Source organism: Ambystoma mexicanum, chromosome 5q, assembly GCF_040938575.1.
Source record: "Ambystoma mexicanum isolate Mex_15411 chromosome 5q, UKY_AmexF1_1, whole genome shotgun sequence".
NCBI classification, from domain to species: Eukaryota; Metazoa; Chordata; class Amphibia; order Caudata; family Ambystomatidae; genus Ambystoma; species Ambystoma mexicanum.
In genome coordinates, this window is record NC_090933.1 from 995,537,985 (window position 1) to 995,556,870 (window position 18,886).

The following is an 18,886-nucleotide window of genomic DNA, read 5'->3' on the forward strand; positions in this document are numbered from 1 at the left end:
GATGCACGGTCTTCGCTTCATATGTTTTTAGACTCCTGGCAGGGCAAAGCTTGGACTGGCCCAGGAAGGGGGAGAAGGTCACTGTTTTAATCGTTATTTTGGTCCTTCTCCTGATATGAAAGGTCACTCCTACCGGAGTAGGTGCTCTGGAGACAGACTTTGTTTATCTCCAGAGCACCTTCGTCCGACAACCGCTTGCACACCAGTAAACATGATAGCGTTGCTTATTTAGCCAAAAGTACCTTTCTAGTCAACTAGTCATTGTCTGACCAGCTTAGAAAGAGACGCAGGACTTCATTCATGTCCCATTAACATGAATACTTTGGTGTTGGTGGATGGATGGCTCTCATACCCTTGAGCAACCTATAAATCAAGACATGCTCGCCAATTGGCATGCCCAGAACCAGTTCAGGACCTGCTGAAATAGCTGATCTGAACGCATTTACTGTCCTGTATACTTTGACTTGCGTGGCGTGGGCTGTCGGGAACTTCATCACGTGAATTACATCTGCCGAGTGGGATGCACGTCCCTAGCCAGGCACTGGCGATGCCAGTTGCTCCAGGCTGCTCTGTAAGACTCAGTTGTCTTAGGGGCCCAGGACTCCACGATAAAGCGTTCAACCACCAGTCACTGTAGTCCCCGAGATATCTAGAGTTCCAGTCTGCCACTGGGTTGGCCAGCCAGAGCAGATACTGTGCAGTGGCGTTCAGTTCTTTGTCCCAGCAGAAAAGCCAGAAATCCTTGTCTAGTTTTGCTAACATTCTGGACCTTGTTCACACAGCTGGTTGATGTACTGCACGGCTGATATGTTGTCCAACTTCAGTAGTATGCCCCATTGCACTCTGTTGATGTGGAACTTTGACTTCTTTGAGGACCAGTGCCCCACAGTCGAAATCTCCCCACAGCCAGCTCCACAACCCCTGTGCCTGGCATCCGACTCAATCACCACATCTGGGGAAGATGGCTTTCCCGTTCCAGGATTCCATGTGGTGGAACAACCAGGACAACCCCATCCTCGCCTTTAGCGACATTGGAACCCTCTGTTCATACAATAAACCATCCCTCAGGTGCTAAATTTGTAGACGCTGCAGGGCTCGATAGTGTAGAGGCCCAGCGAACATTTCTTTGACAGAGGATGCTAAACGTCCCACTATCCTCATGAGCTCCCTTGGATATCAGGTCCTTGGATAGGAACGATTTGATCTGTTTTTTGATATTGTTGACCTTCTGCAGCGGAAGACTCATAGGGCCTCATCACAAGTTGGGCGGTAACGCTGGCGCTATTAGCGCCGGTGCTATTAGCCCTACCGCCAAACCCCCGGCACTATTAGCGCCGGATCACGGGTTTGGCGGAAGTGTTATTGCCCATTCCCCATTGGGCCCATTCGGGAATTCCTCATCCCCCATTGAGCCCAATGGGGAAAATTTGCGCTATTACCGCCGGCGGATTTCCTGCCGGCGGTAATCGCGCTGAAAATCGGCAATTTTGCCGTAGATTTCCCCCCAGCTCAGAGCTGGGGGGATATCCACCAAAGCCATGATCTGGCGGACCCTAAAATGTGGCTACCGCCGCATTTAAGGGTTACTGCCAAACTCGTGATGAGGCCCATGGTCTCTTGAACTGAGTCTATTACAAATCCCAGGAACTCTATCTTCTGCAAAGGCCTGATCTAATTTTTCTCCTAATTCACGAGAAGAAATCCTAGTTCCTCCAAGAGAAATAGTCACGACACGTGCGTCTGAGGAAGGTGTGCGTCGTCGCCATCAACCACAAATCGTTCAGATAGACAATTAATCCTACTCCCTGCTCGTACAGTTTTGTTACTACTGGTTTGAGCAGCTTGGTGAAACACCAAGGAGCCGAGGACAAACCAAACGGGAGACGGGTGAACTCCCAACGGCAACCTCGCCAGAGGAATCGGAGGAACTGCTGGTGAGGCTTGTACTTGGGCACTGCGTGGTAGGTGTCCTGCAGGTCTATATAGGCCAGCTAATCTTCCTTCTGTAGAATATCTCCAGGAGGTGGATTCCCTCCATCTTGAAATGATGATAAATGAGGAAAGAATTGAGCACCCTGAGATTGATGACTTTTCACTTCCTCTTCACTAAGAAAAGGTTGCTTACGAAGCTTATCGCTCCATGGTCGACCTGTCTGAACACTTGTTTCCTTAGAAGTTCTGGAACCTCTCTGTCCATTAATCCCTGATCCTCATCTGACAGGAAGAACGGCTTTGGCTGCCTCTCCCGAATGGGTTCCTGAAACAATTCTAGCTGAATGCCCTAAACTGCTTCCAGGACCCAGGCACTGCAGTAATCTCTCACCACTTTCCCATATGCACTGCTAACTAGCTGCCTATCATGGGTATGGGCGCGCTCGCTCTTGCGCAGTGTTTGCTCGCACCTGTGTTGATGGCTTGTGGTCTGCTGGTGCTTCTCCAGACTCTGCCTCTGCACCTCCCTCACAAAGGGGAAGAAGGGGTTAGGCTTCCTGTCTTCCAGAGTTCACAAAGTGTTCCTGTTGTAGGGCTTCTGTCCCCCACCTCGGCTGGCTGAGCGGCCCATGCTTCTGCCAGCCTGACCAAAAACTCTGGGGGTAAAGACTCTCTTTAAGGACTCCTGTGCCTTGTCCAAGGCGGCAAAGGTGCTCATGAACTTTGCCATATCTTTCACAAAGGTGTCTCCAAAGAGTAAGCCCTTCGCTGCAACTGCAGCTTCCGAAAAAAGCTAGCTCATCGTGCTTGAGGTCAATCTTAAGGAGGATGGGACCTCCTGCACTCTGCCGCAATTGCACAATTTGTGTTTCCAATGAGACAAACGGCCCTCTAGGCCCACCCAGCTAGCACTAGCGAGTAAACAGCAGTGATATTTTTCTTAGCCTCTTCTGCCATCTGCAGAATCTTCCCTAAGGGACCCACTTTGTCCAGGAGCTTATCCTGACACGCCCTCCAGGACTGTTATATACCTTTTTTGAGGTTTCTGCTGTATTTGGCCATGAACGTAAACATTTTAGGGTCGACATCCAGCGTCTCTGCTACTTTGTCTGGTAGCAAAGGCCTGGGGCACTCTGCCATGAGCTTGCTTCTGGCTTCTTTATTCAAACGCTTATGCAGACGCTTATTCAGGTAATTTGTGACTTTGATGGGGGCTCCGACTCCGAAGACCTTGGGTAGACTAACAGATCCAGACTGAATGTGTCATACGGAGTCTTCCTTCCGCCTGACGCTCTTCTTCGCTTCTTGTGGGGGTTCCTCCTCGCTGCGGGCCACACTCGAGTTCAAGGAGATGTGAGAGTCTTTGTTGGACCTATAATCCAACGATCTACGGGACTCTGTGCCCTGTAGTTCTTCCTGCGGGCTGGAGGGTATGTCTCTATGCCATCTCTGACTTCAGGACGGTGGCAGTAGCTCCTTTGAACGTACTCGCTTGCCTTTAGCGTGTTCTGCCTGTGATGAACCTGGGTGGTTGAAGGCTCTCTCAGCCTTACAGGGTTTGTGCTTTCTGGCGAATTCTTCCCCCTGCCACCATCTCCTCTCCTTGCAGGACCTGGGCCTGATCACCGTAGGGCCTTGGAAAAAGGTGATCCAGTTCTGGAGGAAGTCCAGCTTTTGGGGCAGGGGCCCTGCCCATACCACTTTTTGCATAAATCTGCCAACCAACGGGTCTCATAAGGAGTCAGAAGGCCCGTCCCTGGGCGACTCGCTGCTGGAGGAATCCTCTCTTGAAAATTCCATTGTGCCTCTTACAGGGCTTCTTTAATGATAATATTGTTAATACTGATGGTGGCAACAAAGCTGTTATCAATAGAATCACAGGCTGTCCTCCTGAGACCTGTACCCCTAGTAAGGTATTTGAGCCGTCTAATGCAAATGCGGGATCAGCTCATCTCTCCTTAGAATCGGGAGCTAAAGGGCCACCTTCCACCCATAGGTGACATGCCGGCCTCAGGCTACTTTAATGCTGAAAGTGTTACTGCAGCTGCCGACCACAATGATGGTATCCATGAAATCACAGGTTGTATTGTGACCTGGACACGTACTGCAGGATATGAGATGGCTAATGCTGCGGTGTGGCCAGCCACCATCAGGTGGCGTGCCCGAGGTGATTCTAGGGCCTGGCACGCAGTTGAAAGTCATGTGGTCATGATGCGCCGGATTTGTTTACCGGAGATCAAAATACGGTTCACACTGGACGACACTGAGCTGCGACTTACCACTCGGTCATATACGTGCAGGAAGTGAGGCATGGGCGCACAGAACTGTGTTGTGCAGGTCCGATGCATGGTGCTGCCACACTTCCCAACACTCAACCGACAATGCAGCAATGTATTGCCACAAGAAAACTTTCGGCTCATCAAGCCGGTGCCCCTTAGGGACTCTGTCGCTTTGCTGCGCCCTTATGTGCATGCTGCTACTTCCCTGCGCCTCAAGCCTTAATGAATGTGCCGCTTAGCGCTGTATTACCATAAAAGGTACTTATCTGCTGCTCAAGCAGCAAAGAAAGAGGAAGGATTAGAAAGGATTGTGAGGTTATGGAGGTGGTATTGTCACGATTGGTGGAGCACAGTCACGTGATATCGATTTAGACTAGTATTCAAGTTTCAGACTTCAAGAGGCTACATGTTGGAGAACATTGTAGTTCTTTATTGAGTTTGTTGGTTGAAACTTTATTTGCTTGCGTTTGTTGCTCGAGTTTGTGAAGTAAAGAGTAAGCATAATATGAGCCTCCTGTCTTGATACAGGATAACAATAGTATTAACAAGGTGTACTTTCTATTAAATAAGATTCCTGAATTGTTATGGGTTCATCGCTTTGCAGAACTTTATGCGGTACCAACAACAAATATGTGCCCCCCCCCGAAGGGTAGATTGCCTACCACACTGTAATTGTGAGTTTGATGTTCGTAATATTAAACATTCCATTCTTAAAGCAAGAACTCCAGGGTAGCTGTGCCAGACTGTCTGCCCAAATATTGTCTTAAAAGGGAATCCTAATGCCTGGGAAACAATTTTGACAGGCCTGTTTAGACAGATAATAGCTACTTCTGTAATTTCTCATATGTAGAACACTTCATATGTTGTACCTATTTACAAGAAAGCTGCCAAGCTAAATCAGAACAACTACTGCCCTATAGCTCTACTACATGTAAGCAGCAAATGGTTTGCTTCACTTGTCTTTGAGATTCTGCAGACGTGGGCTGTAGAGTCGGGAGTCTGCCCAAATTTCAAGCTGAATTCCATCAGCACTTGGGAATAAGCTTGAATGATTTTATTCTTATTTTATTTGTAAATGTTGACTTGTTTTAAGGCATTGCTTTATTGGCAATGCTTGATAACATAAATAGGGCTGTTCTGTGGAGGAAACTGCCATCATGGGGGAAAATGTTATTCCCTCCGCAGGTGGAACACTTGAAGATCAAAAAGCCTGGCATATGCAGATGACATAATAATGCTCGATTGTATGCCGACCAGGTATACCAGACCAGACCACGAGCAGTGTCCTAAACTTCAGTGATTAATGAGGGAAAAGTCCATTAACATCGAGTCAAAAATATAAAAATGTCACGTTTCAGTGGAAGGATCAGTTAACAACAAACTGAATAAAACATGCCTTATTTTTAAGATTGAGATCGAAAATGTTTCCATATGTAGCCCAGATAAGAAAGATTATGAGTAAATACAGTCATTTCGTCAACATACTACTCATAGCTTTTTGTAAAATTAAAGTTATTCCCGGATGCATCTTGAAGGAATTCTTTGGATATGTGTGTTAGAAGATTGTGTGCCAACGACCGTTACTAGGTATGACTTGGTGCTACTTTCGATAACAGAGTGGATGTAATGCTGGAAATGATTTGGAGGGACAGGGAGTCCTTGTGCCACTACTTGCCAGTATGTATTTTTCTGTGTATTTTTCTGCCACAAGAGTTCAGTCTGGACCTCTGGCAGAACAGCTCTTCATTATTATTGGTGAACAAGACCCTTGAGATACCCTTATGGAACCCATTGGTAGCGGTATACCTTGGTACCCCTAGTGTGTGTTTTTGGGCACCTGTGTGTTACCCACAGAGCAGGGTATGTGCTGGCGGCAGCTACATGCTGCTTTTGCAGTGGCTCTCAGGCCCTGCCATAGGAATCAATGGATTCCTGAACAAAGGCAAGATGGCCACTGAAAGCCTCATGGCTTCCTGCCTTTTTGTTCCTTTTCTCAAAGTCCGAGAAGCCCTGGCTCTGTCTCCCTTCCCATGATTAGATGTTGGGTGGAAGGACCAAATGTGGCTTGGGGGCTTCCCCTATCTAGACTGGTAGGAGCCTTCCAAGGGACGTCTTGTTTTGGGTACATCTTAGGGGTGGGACCCGAATGAATGGTAAGGGGAGTCAATTTGAATTATGTGTTGTGGGCCTCTCCTTTTGGTTGGTTGTGTGTCACAATGCCTGTGGTCTGCCTGAGCCAGCCCTTTCTGAAACTGGAGTAAAATAAGTGTGTGCTCTGAAAGGCTTGGGGATGCCCACAATACACATCCACTGTTTTGAGTGTGTCCTTTTGGGTGAATGACCTGAATTCCTGTGAGGCTGATTGGGTGCTGCATGATGAATGTGATAGTGTGTGATTGCCTGACTGAATCTAGCTCAGCATGAGTGAATGGGGGAATGTGTGACTATAAGAAGACCCTTAAATTACCTCTGTCAGAATCTGCAAGTTGAAACCAGAAATCGGAGGCTTGTATCCTGAATCCAGCTGGAAAGAGAAGTCTGCGGCTGCAACTCTTCAAGAAATCCAAAGGGTGCTGTGCTGATTGAAGGACTGATCAAGAAAGAACCTGGACAGGCAACCTCTTTCTGTAGCTACGAGGGGTCATCGTGCAACTGCTGTTCTTCACCCAAAGTGTCCTGGAAGCCAGTCCCGAGTGTCTGCCATGCTGGAGAGGTTTCTTTGTGGGTGCAGATGTAGACTGACCAGACTAAGCGCAAGACGTCCACCAGCATTGTCCTGTGTCTGGGGGCTGTCCGTGATCAGAAGAAAACCAGATTGCTGTGCATTGCCCAGAGGAGGGGGTACACTGGCGTATTGCTGTTCGACGTCCGGAGCTTGCCAAGTTCCAACCAACCAAAGACATCTTCAAGTGGCATTGCAGACATGACATCTGTCCCCTTTTCCACAGCTGAGCAAGTCCACTGCTGCCGCATGCAGAGAAGGGCCTGCCGTTGGTTTTCATGCCATTCCTAACTGAAGAACGAGTCCCAAGGGTGCAAACTTGGTGGTGGCCCCTCAGAGAAGTCCAGTGCTCGAGTCCAAGTCACTAGAAGCCATCTTGTCGCCTGTGCTGAGGCTGCAGCACCAAAGACCTGAACGACGGTCAACCGCAAAATATCAAAACCCAAAACCTACTTCTGGCAATGAACCCATCGCCACTGAAGATCACTGAAGAAAACCTCACTTCCCAAGCCTTGTCGAGGTGCACAGTGAGATTCAGCTTTGTTGGAAATCCACAGTTGGTGTAATAACCCGACCAAGGAGACCACTGCGACAGATTTGCCCTGCTGCCTTTCTGACACTGCTTGGTTTACCAGGTCCTGCTCGACAGCAACAATTCCATGACTTCTTCTTCCAGGGGGGTCCATCCTCGTGGGGCATCGTCGAGTCGAGCTGAGAAACTCCACCACTTTGCCTTCCAAATCCCCCAAGATACTGTGACGAAGAAGAGGGGCTTCCTCCCTCAGGGTCCATCCAAGGATCCCAGATTTGTCTTGGGACTGGGTTTCCTGTTGCTTCCCAGGTACTTTGGGGTGGTGGAATCTGTAGAAACAAAAGCAGACAATTAATGAACACATACGTATTGGGCATTAACACAAAAAGCAAAGCAGGGTTAGGAATTGAGGGGAGCTAGGAGCTATTTAGCTCCTGCTTGTAGCCTAAAAGAGCCTGGTTAGCTTGGCACCAACAGCTAACAGGAGCTACTTTTGGCTCCCTAGGGCAACTGATGCCAAAGACAAACACCCATGTGAATTTAGCTCTGTGCATTTGGGAAAATCTATAAATGAGTATTAGGACACATCTATGGGACATTTGAAGTATAAGGGTTCATAAGAAATAAACAAAATGTTAAGTTTGTGTTTTATGTGGAAGCTAGATTTGTGGGACGCTATATACTAACTCCTAGTTCCCCAGTGGTAGATCCTGTCAATCGTTAAACTGGATACCCAGAAGCTGCTTTTAGCTTCTGCTAATCTAATCTTAATTTTGAGCCCTGCAAATGATAATTTACCCTTTCTTACAGGTTGCCCGGGTTGGGAGTTGGGGGGTAAGGGGGATCTCCACACAGAATTGCATTTTACTCTGAAAAGAACTCCAGTGTTCTAAAGCATTGCCTATATTTCTATATTTATATATGTGGGGTTAAAGAGTGTTTAGTCATTTTATTGTTTCAATATCTGTTACCAGTGGGTGCATCATTGCTGAACTATTTATAACTGCTATATACATACATAGAACTGTCTTCTATGTGGTGTTAACTATTTGAGTAGAATTTCATAGTACAAAGTGAGCATTATTTATGTGTATATATCCACATATCGTTTATTTTAGTGAATAAAAGAACTAGGGTAGCATCTAACATAATGTATGGACATTCCTTTGTGGGGGCTTGGGGATTCACTGTTCCTAAGAACCAGCCTGCATCACCTCCCTTCTGTACCAGCCTTGGTTGATCGCCCCCATTTACCATTTAAGAGCTTTGGCTGGGGTGCCTCTGTGCCTCTACCCCAATCATATAGTGCGTAGTGGCACTGATACCCTCCTCCAGTCTTTACAGTGGGGATTATCAACAATGTACGAGAAATTCTTAGATCTGCCTACAGATTCTTCATATATGGACAACCACTGCATTGCTAATAATAGATCATCAAGTGACCCTTGTAAATTGTGTAGCTCAATATGAGAGCTTTCTGTTTCCATTGGGGTTAGTAGGAGTATTCTTGCGGTTAACCCTAAAGTTGTAAAAACAAGGCTATGCAACAACAAATAGTCCTGCACAAAAGAGCAAATCTCACACAACCAACTCTGAGAATTAGCAAACTGTGAAAATAATGTGGGTTCTTTAAAGTGTGTGAGCAAATTTCCATGTATAAAAGGAAGGCGCTTGTTTGTGAGGTTTAGTTTAACCCTTCTTCTCACCTTAGAAGCTATGTGCGAGACACAAAGGTGAACTCACAGAACGTACCTGTCAGCTTGGTTAAGTCTATAAAGTTACATATTAGGTAAAGTTCACATGAAGCAACTACATCAAACTACCCCCAGACTCTTCTTTTTACCTATTCACTCTACTTCTCCTGCAGTGAGATGCCTCTTCCATATTCTGCAATCCCTGCTTTTACCAGAGAGTTACAGTTCACTTGCCGTTGCCTCGTCTTCTAGGTCTGGAAGATCTATGTACTACTTAATGAGGTAGCATCTGGCATAGTGACAGATTCTCTAAGGAGTGGGGCAGTAGACTGCTTCCGGCGCTCAGCGGATAGGGCTTGTGGATCCTTTACATTGGTGGGGAATCAAGTAGCTTCCTCTTTACTAAGCAAGAGGTAAATCAGCTCCCCTAGTTGGCAAGGCCAGTTACACAGGGGGTCTACGTCTGCAAAATCAAGCATGAAAGAAAAGTCCAATTTAATTCAATGAAACTGCCTCCAAGCTAGATAGAAGTTTTACTAGATTCAAAAGATTTAAATGTTCTGTCCCTGAGAACAGAGGTAGAGACTGATGGAAAAACCAGTCTATGGCATTGATCCAAAATGAGGTAACGGCATCTGAAGTGGCGAATCAAAGGTCCAGATGGGATAGGACAGAGTAGGACTGGCTAGGTGGAAATCATTCAGTTCTTGTATGTTTCTGGGATTCACTGCACGGTTTCTAGGCTCGGCACAGATCTGAAAAAGAGGGAGGTGGGGAAGGGAGAGAAAAGAAATGCAAGATAACTTTGCTGTTGTGTTTATGTGTGCAGACTGGATGTACCCTGAGGTGTGTGTGCAAGTCTGTTTCTAGGTGTTCTGGGTTGCAAGCATAGAGGCATTTGTGTTTATAAGAAGGGGAGTGTTGTGTGTCCTTTGTGCTATCATGCATTGGCCAGGACTCTAATCTGTAAACTGCAGTGTTTTTAATTTAGTTTGATGTCTGTTGCGAGGAATATGCAAGGGGTTAGTTGGTATGCATATAGTGTGTTCGTGCGTAGCGTTTGAGAATGTTAGTGCAAGGAGGTTACTGGAAGGCCCATTGGGCAACTTGGACCATTCATTCGGTATTGCCATGGAAACATCTCGGTAGGGGTGACCCTTGTGTAAGGTATTTAGGAGATGTCCTGAAGCACCCTGGTGTGAGCTGGTATCTCTGGCAGTGGACAATGTGCAACGACTGCTCCGGATGAGAGTTGTGGAATGCAAAGTGGAGGGGAAGACATAGGCATGTAGCAGTGGGTGTCAAGGAGAGCTCAGAGTAGGGATTTCAAAGAGGGAAGGGTCCTAGTAGGGTCCCTCGGGACAACTTGGCATGTTATGAGGTCAAGGTACAATATCTAAGAGACAATAACATGAATTACATTGGGCTTCAGGGAGTAAAATCATGATAGGACACAAACTGCATTGGGTACCAGAGAGAAAGCTTCACTACAGTGAAATTAGAGTAGGGCACCCAGGAGCAAATCCAAAGAAGGGAAAATGTGGGACATGGGCGCAAAGCCCACCAGGCAAAATCACAGTGGGACACCTGGTGTGGAATATATTGTATGTACGTACAAAGTAGAAGTGAGGGGGCAAACATTCAAGCTGCATCTAGCATGGAATAACATGGACTAACAAGATATAAGGCTGCCACCAGGCATTAATGGCATTAAAAAGCATTACAAATCATAGCAATGCCTGAAATGGCCTAACAAGCCACAACTACTTTAGCAATAAAAGCATGCAGAGCACGTTTCAGCTATTTGTTTGCCTCTGAAAACCACTGCCCGGGGCCAGCCCTTTCTCTAGACTCACACGGACGTGTTCCCAGTGCATAAAAGTTGCACTTTCTAACAAATAAATGCTAGAGATCTACAACTGTCTCAAAGAAATTGTAACGCAAGACTGTAGAGTAAATGACTTGCAAATCGATTAGCAGAGCTTACTTATTAAAATTCTTGATTACCAATCCAATGGATTTAAGTAATTGTGTACAACTGTTTTGAACGTTACAGAAAGTTATACAGAAAGACATCAAATGAGTAAGACACAGCTGTCTGCATTCTTCTGAAATAAGAGTGTGTGTAAAGGTTATCTGCAATGATAACAAACGCCCAAAAATAAATAGGATACACTCTGAAGTCAGGTGCAGTACAGGGCAGCGTGCCCATATTCAATCATCATGCCTGTCCCGTGTAAGGAGGACAAGTTTGGAAACGTGACACTGCAGGAAGATCACAATGCTAGAGCTGTAAGGAGTGTGGTGTTGCAGCAAAGAGGCTAAATTACCCATATATATGTATGAAATATAATCATAAACTAAGAGCAAAGAGAAATCTGGAAATTCAGTATAGTTTATGGTGATGCCGTGGTACTGTAGTTGGACAGACTGGGGTGGTTGATCCTTACTCTGCATACACATCTAGTTAGCTACGTGCAAGAAATATACTCGTTAAGTAAAAGAAAAGACAACGAAAATGGATGGCACTGTTGCAGGCAAGGAATTTGACAGCCCACCTTGAAAATGTACCTCTAATCTCATTTTTCAGGGTACATGGTTGAAATGCCTCAATATTTTCAATTCCTATTTGACATTGGCGAGTAGCAGTTGATTCTTGGCGAATAAGAAATGATGTGCTGCATGGATGCAGAGAATTGAGGAGGCAAGCACCTTTTTATGCATGGCAATTTTGCCTTCAACTTGATATTTTTAACTCTGGCTAAAGCAACAGATCTACCGATGACAATGCATGTCAAAAATTACAAAACTAGCCTAACTTGCAATGCACTGAAAAACGTGGTCATAATGCATCATTTTCTAGTAGACATCAGGGCTCGAGTCGATGGACCACACAGGTGGACGGTGGCCGTCCTCTTCATCCCTTCCCAGTATTTTCTACACTTTTATTTTTAAAAAGCACTTTGCTTCACCCACTTGTGGCCAGTGCCCCAGCCATGAATCAAACCCAGTCCATAATGGCCGAGGGGGCGCCGCCCCCCAAAATACTCACCCACTGTGGCGCTGAAGATTAAACTGTCAAAGGGAAACAGTTTATGTTCCCCAGCATACGTGTCCAATGGACTTTGCTTTCCCAGCCTTGCATGGACCAATGGGAATGAAGGCTGAGGAACTGCATGTTTGAATGTGTGAGCGGTGCTCCTGCGCCTCCCTGCAAATCCAGATTGAACTGGCGCTAGAAAAGTGGTGCTCCTGCGCATATATGCAGGAAGCGCCTCTTGTCACAGGAGGTGGCGTAAGGGAAGAGCAGGATCAGTAGAGGGGCAGAGCCTAGGTAAGAGTAAAATGTATTTAATGTAATGTTTTATGTATGTATGTATGTGTGTGTGCATGTGCGTGTGTGTATGAGCGAGTATATGACTATGGGTGGTTGGGTGGGTGCATGTGTGAATGAGCGAGTGAATGCTGTGTGTACAGAAAGTGTGCTGCATAATGTAACCTCTTGTTCAAAAAAGATTCTCTGGGGGAGAACCCCCCAATCTTCACATTGCTTGATTTGTGCCAAATAGTTACGACACTTTTTAGGACTCGAGTCCTAGTAGATGGAAGATATACTTCAAGTATGGGCAATGTAATAACTGTCCTTGTTAGGAAATGGAATTTCAGGAAGGATATTAAAATAAAAAAAGATCACAGATGAATGTTTCCTTTTAAATCAAACTTTAGCATAATAAAAGGCGATCATCTGCTTAGTGACTTTTTGCAATGATTGAAACAAGAAACTGAACTCATTGTGGCCAGTAAAAGAGAGGCGAGGAGGGTGGTTTGGAGCTGGCCTTGCAGGGCATTATCTGTAAATGCATAGATCGGAAGTGGGAGAGAGGGTGGGGCGGGTGTAGTGTAGGGGGGAGCAGAGGGGACATCTAAAAGTCTTCCAGCCATAATGAAGAGAGGTACATATTGGGGGAAACTCAGACCTTCTATGACTGCTGTAAATGAGCCAAGAATCCAGGCAGGCCTGTGAAAGATTCGAACATCCAGGGTATGTTTGATACGCTTCTAGTTCCGTGTTGGAGAGTTACAATACCCGATTGGCTGATGTGGGAATATTGCTCACGAAAGTACCCACTAAGCATACCATTCTCTGTTCTTAGGTGGGATGCAGCATGTAAAGGGTCACTTAAGGTCAGTAGCGACTGATCATGGGAAAATAAAGATTGGGTGAAAAGGGCAAGGTCTCTGTCGCACTATTATTAGCAGCATCACTAAGTGGATTTATCATTGAAAAGTCTGCATTTTGGGGTTAAAGTGAGGAATGTTCTTAAATAAGGTGATGTCAGGGCACAGGTTATCTTGAAATTGGTTGTTATACATTTCAATGTTCCAACAATGGTCATAATTAATTTTTGTGATTGATTATGTGAGCGTACGATATTATATTTTTAGCGAATGTGTCTATGAGCTTTGCATATATATTTATTCATGCTATTTTCCTAAACCGAAAATCGATAATAAAAATAACCTCCAATGATACGAACACTGGTCACGGACCAAACAAGAGATCGTTTACTACCAATTTTCAACTCACTTAAATGTGTCACTCAACATTTCCTACAGCTACACTGGCGACCCCCCTCTGAAGTGCACTATAAATATTAGATTGTTGTGAGTTAAAATGACCCATTTAGCGAACCTTTAAGCAAGAAAAAGTCACCCCCTTTTTTGTTTTAAAAAATTGACAGCAAGGTAATGGTAATATAGTGTTTTGTTTTTAAGTAATTATTTTAACCGTAGCTGCCCCCATTTAAAGTTATTTTTATAATACTGAATGTTTGCACCTTTTTTCGAACAGTTTATTTGAAAGCCCACTCTGACGCCCCTTGGGGTGGCAGGGATGCTGCACAAAATGTGATGTTTTTTGTCCTGTGCCGATTGTGTGTAGAGCACATGTGAATATCTAGTAATGGCCCAGGTTCGTAGACCTTTTATGACAATGCCTGAGAAACGTGGAAGCCTTGGGTGCCTTTTAATGGTTATAGTGTGTGCTTTAGTGCAGGCACATGACTGCATTACCTGGACCACTATATTGTATCTGGCCTGATAATTCTAACAGATGGAACACAGACAAATCTTTACTATGTAATAGGCAATACGGCAAGAGGCCTACAAGTTAATAGGCAATACATTTGTATTTAGCTGTAAATATAGCGCACTTTGTACAGGGTAGTAAAAAACAAAGCCACATGCAAGTACAATGTCAAGTGTTTCACCGAAGCAGTGGGTGCCAGATCTCAGCAGGCGGGAAAGAGTCTACTAAGTCTGCACACATTGTGAGGGAACACACTGAGTCAGATCGGGGAAATTCCCTACTCCAACAAGATCAATGCGAGATGTGTGTCAAAGAGCACAAGTGCAGGACCGCCCTGCAGTATACCAGGAGATTGGCCATCCTAGTATATTCATGTACCCACGTACATGGCTGTAATGCGCATCTACAGAATTGGCAGTGACTTGCATTCATGATGGTAAGCAGGGGCACATGTAGAGAGGCACGCGCCATGGTCACATTTAACAAAGACTACACCTTCCGTTCCGTTTTTTCAAGGTTGCTCAGAGTGCAGGTGGTAACATTGCAACTTTGCAGCATCTGATCCCCACCCACTGCTTAGGGTGCCTAGGATTGGGTCACTGGTGGGATATCTGCACATAGAAAAACGCACTTTCTATCAGGGCATTAACCACCCATCTTCGACACTGGGAGGACCATATCCAGTCTTCCCCACAATGGACGCAAAGAGTTTTGTTTCAGTAAGGAAGGTAAGTACCACATTCATTTTCTTTGGGCATATTGCCCTGGGCGAAATGGGAGATCTTATACTAGGGGAGTCAGTGAGGAGGTCTATATGGCAGGTGGCGATTATTTGGTCACTGCATCTATTGCTGCAGACTTTGATAGTTTATAGATTTTGGGGAATATGTCGTATATTATTTTTACAGAGAATAGTGGAGCAATTATTATGGTAAATTCTGTTAACGGAACATTGAGGTCTGTGTTCGGATAATGGTGGTATGGTAGTGTGACCAGGGCCTCCCGTTCTCCTCCCATACTTCATTTTATTCCTCTCATACTTCTTTTTCCTTATATTCATTCCTGTCTTGTGTTTTCCAAAACTTCCTCACAAGAGTTTGCTTTATTGTATTTAACAAATGGACAAATGCCGAAATAAGCTTGAACGCGCATTACACAAAACATAATATAAGAAAAACACAGCCACGCAATCAGGAATTCAGGACATTTTACTTTTTCTTACAATTGTATTTGTTCCCCTTTGACGTAGCTTTCCCCCCATTTAGAGTTTCCTCTCTATTCCAATTGCACTCCTACCTTCCTCCCTGCAATTCATTTTTTTCGCTTCTATTCCTTCCGGTGATATCGGACATTTTAGACATATTCTACCATCTGCTCCCAGATGTGTTCCATTGCTTCTTTGACTTTCTCTTCTTTCAGCCATCCTTTCTTTTCTTCGCTTAATGTTTCCTTAATTGTGCCCATTTCCACCACATCTGAACAGTCTACTCGACATTCTTTTTGTATCGTTTCCTTGTGACAGCCATTCGTTTTTGACTCCATACCTTCCGCCGAGGATTACCAGCACACACATGCATTTATCTATTTGGAAGTTTTATATTGCATGTGCATCGGTACATTGATGGAACTCTATTTGGCGACACTGGCTGAATGATTTACGTCAGTAGATTGTTAAGAGGTGATCAAAATACTATTAACAGTTTCAGTTAGACATTGTTGACCTTCGTTGCCAGCTGTTTTATAATCGGGTAGTGCATCGGTTTCCACTATGCTCAATAAACACATCTCGGCCAATTCTGATAATGCCCTGTTAGTACATATTTTGAACATCATTTTTAGAATGAAAAATAATTACTACTTCCAAAAAACGAATAGTGTTGCTTCTGTAATACTACAAACATATCAACCCACTTCAATGTCTATGCAAAGTTCTGAATGGGTCAAATATGATCGCAGAAGGTAATTAACTACAACTTCAAGAGTTATATTCCGAACATCAATTTCCGACAAGTAAAACGTTCTAAGCCCGCATGGTACAATTTATAACATATTGTGAACAGCTCACCTGTAGGACGTATTTTTTAGTCCAGCTCTGTATTGTTGGGTGCCGACCGCTGTAAGCCCGTTGAGCCCTCCCTCTGTCAAGCGGTCAAGCTGGTGTCTCGGTGCATTGCTGCTTGTTTGTGGCCGATCCGCGACTCTTCGATAATGCGGCTCTGGAACCCCATCAGTGAGGACAGTCTTCGGAATCCTTGAAACTGGGATGGGTGCGTTCACTAATGGTGGTCATGGTCCCCCGGCAGTCTTGAGTGAGCATGCGCAGAATCTCGAGACACTGCATGCGTGAAACGGCAATGCTGTGAGAATTGGGGAATTGCCATCCGATTGTATACGGCGGAGTTTGACAGTCCTAACATCAGTGTTTAAAAAGCTGCACAGCGGCGGCCATATTGGATTGGTGTCGGCATTTTAAAACAGACAGAATATACTTAATCTGTTGACTCACTTGTCCGCACTTAACCTGACACTGTAACTAAGCTTTGCTGACCACCCCGGTGGTGGCACTCTAAGTTTAAAGTTGCACCCATGTGCGTCTTCATTTCCTTGTTTTCAACATTAATTTTAAACACCCCTTAAAACAATTACACCACCCCTGTGCTTGAAATGTCTTACCTTCCAAAAGACAACCAGATCTATATGTATACTGCTCTATTGTCTTCAAATCATTCATGCCAACCATGCCTGTTTAAGTGGGAGATAACGGATCAAAAATCAAAGTTGCAATTTTTTGCTTCCTTCTTCCTATAATAATTCCAACCACAATGCAAACCAATGGGAAACATTAATTCTACCGCTTTTAAGAAAATCTCTCCCCCCAGCTGCTGTAAAATGTTGCCATCTATGTAGCACTAATACAGAAGCTGCTGTTTCACCCAATCATCTTGTGAATAAAATATGCAAGAATGCAATGCATTAACACACTCTTTTCCAGTCAACAAATTAGACACATCACAGACTAGTAAAAATTGGTAAATTGAAAAAAATGTGGTGGAGGTATTTATTTTGGAATATGCACAGGGTGAGGGGCTTTGGAATGCTAATGACATCTGCCTGTTATGGATGAGGAGAGGTCTGGCTTTAATAATGTACATGCACAAAGGATTGTTCGTTGTTCTATGTGTTCAAATAGAGGGAAAAATGGCCGTTTGCACAAAAACCAACAGCAAAAGGCTGTAGCTTTGCCGCCGCAATGCATGTAATGGATACCCCCGCAACCCCAGACCCATTATACCATTTAAGGAGAGCGGGGGACACTGCAACCCCCACTCCCCTTAAATGGTATATATAATGGGTCCACCTTTACCAGGTCAAACTACAGCATTTTTGCCGCAATTTCTTTTAAAAACAACTTTTTTGCCGCAATTGTATTACTGCATACCGTTGTTCATATACTGGCCATGCCTCGGAATAAGCATGGTCCCTTTATTATCTCGTGTTACATTATGTCCGCCTTAAGTTACACATGGAATGGTCGGACGTCACAACACCCCTCACCCACCTTAAACAAAACCTACTTTAAAAACACAAATAACTCTTCTGTTGGCAAAGCCATTCTGGCCTAATTGCTTAAACAAAACCTACTTTAAAAACACAAATAACTCTTCTGTTGGCAAAGCCATTCTGGCCTAATTGCTATAGCACCCCTTGTAGCCATCAAGACCCTTAGCCTGCTCTTATTTGCGGACCTCCTTCCTCCCTTGGCCCTGTCCACCTGGCGTCCCCTGGCACTTCCCTCTCTTGGGCCTTTCACCCAGCTCCTGCACTTCCCCACCTTCCCTTTGCACTTCTCTTTACTGTACTTGCACAATCTGAATGTTGCATGCCCTAGTAGGATCACTAGTTTCTCCTACCTGTTCCCCACTCATCCCCCACCCCCCACCTTGCTCTGCCTCGAAACACTTGTGTATAGGCGCATTCCAAATGATCAATAAATAAAATAAATAGCCACTATGATTTTCTTTTCACTGTCAACACCATTTAAGCGAGAAGGCAACCTCCTATTCTCTTTCTTGGGATATCTGTCTTCACTGCAAAGGTTCCACAAGTTTACCGGGACCTGAGCACCTCTTCCTCTATCACGTTCTTTGGTCTCCTCCTCAGGTATCTGCACATCATCTATCTCCCAGTCCTGGGACAACAACTCGTCCTCCCTTCTTTGATACTTGTTCTGGGGTTAATGCAGCCAATCAGCAATGAGCCGAACACAGCCGAAGACCAGGGGATACCGGATCAGTATGTGATACCAAATATTACATAACACCAGTACATTCTGAGACGACAAATGTTTAAACCAGCTGCAATTGTGGTTCGTTATTTCACCCTGTCATCGGCCTGTGATCACAGGCATCTTTCTGCCAGTTATGGTCCACGGGGCCGCCTCATTAGGAAGATCCGATTTTTGAGTAATTTTTCTGATTCTTAACAGGGTCTCGTCTCCCACTTGTATCTGGATGGTATTAGATGCATGCGCCTTCACTCACTTTCATTGCACGCCGGCTCTCTGGTGTGTACTTCTGTCATATCTATATCTGCTGACACTAGCAAGGAATTTTCTGCCATAGTTTATCGGACTTTGCT

General features: G+C 44.9%; 1 protein-coding gene across 5 annotated transcripts in view; it reads right to left on the reverse strand.

Moving 5' to 3' along the window:
• Positions 1-16,609, reverse strand: part of LOC138497835 (zinc finger protein 862-like) — a 76,388-nt gene extending 59,779 nt beyond the window's left edge. Inside the window, exons 1-2 of one of the 5 annotated variants that reach the window (XM_069621520.1) lie at positions 16,314-16,559; positions 6,679-7,794 (exon numbers count right to left, since the gene is read on the reverse strand). The gene's annotated coding sequence lies outside the window, so the exon portion shown is untranslated. Of the gene's footprint in view, positions 1-6,678; positions 7,795-16,313 lie in introns of all 5 variants that reach the window. The other 4 variants (XM_069621521.1, XM_069621522.1, XM_069621523.1 and 1 more) reach the window with 4 other exon arrangements.
• Between the last annotated feature and the right edge of the window lie 2,277 nt (positions 16,610-18,886).